A 2,556-nucleotide genomic window follows, 5' to 3' on the forward strand; every position below is an offset into this window, starting at 1 on the left:
TTTTTGTAGGGACAATGTCTCGCTATATTACCCAGGCTGATCTTGAACGTCTTGGCTTAAGTGATCCTCCCACATCAGCTTCCCAAAATTCTGGGATTATAAGTGTGAGCCACTGCCCTCTGCCTGTCTTCCCTTCTCAACACCCACAGGGTGAGCCTTGTCTTGGGGTGGATTCAGGCATCAATGCCGCTTCTATGCCATCCTGCTGTTTCACTTTGATCCAGCTCACGCTTCTGGGGGCCTGTATTAGTGTTCTGTTACTGTCATAACCAATTACTGCACACATGATGGTTTAAAACAAACCAGATTTATTATGTGACCCACAGGAACTGTGGGTCAGAAGCCTGGCACAGAGTGGCTCAGGGGCTCCTCTGCTCCGGGTCTCACCAGTCTCAAGTAGAGGTGAAGGCTGGGCTGTGTTCCTCCCTGGAGGCTCTCAAATGAATCTGCCTCTAGACCTACTCAGGTTCCTGGCATGATGCAGCTCCTTGTGGGCACCTGCCCTAGGCCGGTGTCCTCTGAGCCGCAGCAGAGCTGCTCTTTGTCCTGGAGGCCGGTCTCTAGCTCCTGTGTGTGACCCTACGCCTCAGAACTAGCCAGGTTGTCTCAAACTCTCTCTATGCTTGGTGTCTCTCTTGTTTTTCTTTTCTCTTTTTTTTCTGCTTCCTATTGGGTCCACCTGGATAATCCAGGATTATCTTTCTATTTTAATGTCAGCAGATTAGTGGCTTAATTATACTCACAAGGCCCCTCTCAGCAGTGCCTAGATTTGTGTTTGAATCATCAGGGCTGGGGACCTTGGGGGGCTTCTTTAGATGTCCTGTATGGAGACATTGGCAGCATGTGTTGCCCCCAGCTTCTTGCTGTCTGTGTGGGGGTGTGGGAAGTGAGAGGTAGGGAGGAATCATTGTAGCCTCTCCTCCATCTGCCTCCTGTGCCTGAGATCTTGTCTCTGCAGAAGGGCTTCTCCCTCTGGATCCAGCAGCCACCCTACCCTATGCCCCAGCAGTCGCTCCCTGGAGCTTCCCTACACCTTGTCCACACGTTGGCCTTTGTGGAGCCTCCTCCCGCTGCCCCCAGTTGTGCGTGCCTCTACTCTGCCTGCACCGTGGCCAGGACACGTTTGTGTCAGGCTGCTTTTGTCATGAGGATCCCTCTCCTGTCTTATGGGGCTTCTAGCTGCTCCTCCTGAAGCTTCCCAGTCCCCTCTTCCCCAGCCCCACCAGCCACCACCATCTGCAGACCTCCACGGGTCAGTTCCTGGCACACTTGCTTGCCCATCCAGCTGTGTTCAGTCAGCAGGTCACTTGGATTCACCATCGGGTTTGCAGACGCTCTCTCTCTGTTTCTTGTTTTTCCTTATCACCAACTGAGTGGGGTCACCCAGAGCTCAGACGTCAGAGAACAAGAAATAACTGGGTTCCTGGTATTTTTTCCTCTCTCTGTTTCTAGGAACTTGTAATTTCTTTGAAAATTTACCAGATAGTTAAAGGTCATTCAAGGACTATTCAAGGACTTAAAGCCAACTAAGGGGACTGGAAACGATATTGAAGCTCACCTGGAAGGCCACATGCTGGCTGCTGACACCACAACTCTGTCAGAGAAGTGGCTGTGGGTCCCCAGCACCGTGTGACACCGATAACGACCGATAAAAACCAAATAAAGACATTAGTGGTTATAATTTCAGTCCGGTTGAACACGTGATCACATTGTTATAGCCCTAAACATTTCCAAAATGCTAGTGACTCATAAAATCAGAATAGGAAATTTAAGCAGTTCAAATTAATTAGATTTATTAAGAGAAAACAAACACAAGCTTGCTTTGTATTATATTCTAGTAATACACTGTGATACACTAAAGGATAAGATAAATAATTTTTTATATCAAAATTATCAAACCGCATGAACTGTGATGTGACATGTGAAACAAATTGTTATTATTCTGGGAATCCTTGTATAAGGGAGAACCCATGTTTTTGGAATGACATTAACATTCTTTAAATCTTGTTTAAAGGTCTTAGTATCTTAGGCTTCTTAGAGCCCTTTCCTTTGAACTCCTAACTGCATGAAATTGCATTTCCTGGCTTCTTATCCTGTAGCTTAGCAACGACATCTAAATTCACGGTTGGTTGGTGGTGGGTCCAATTCGGTTTTCCCCTGCCTGAAATGGAGTCCTTCCCATAGACAGCACTGAGAATTCTTCTCAAAGAGTCAGCATATTTAAATTTAAAGCTTTAGGAAGCCTTTTTTTTTTCCTTTTTAAAGTTATTATATAAGTACCTACCAGGATCTATTAACCAATAAAAATAGATATTCCTTTAAAGTCGAGAGGCTTATTGATCTCTGCGGGCAGTGGGCTCGTCTTTTGAATAGAACCTTCTGGCCAGTCCCTGTGCCTGGCTAATGGCTACGGGCACAGATTCATAATTTCCAACCCACCACTGTCTCTCTGGAAAGCAAACGATTTCTCACTTCTAGAAGCACAGACCTGCAAAAGAAACCAGGACACAGATACTTCCACAAACAGCCCCTGCCATGGAAAACCACTGAGAAGGG

The sequence above is a fragment of the Rhinopithecus bieti genome, unplaced genomic scaffold, assembly GCF_001698545.2.
Source record: "Rhinopithecus bieti isolate Rb0 unplaced genomic scaffold, ASM169854v2 scaffold_12484, whole genome shotgun sequence".
Lineage (NCBI taxonomy): Eukaryota > Metazoa > Chordata > Mammalia > Primates > Cercopithecidae > Rhinopithecus > Rhinopithecus bieti.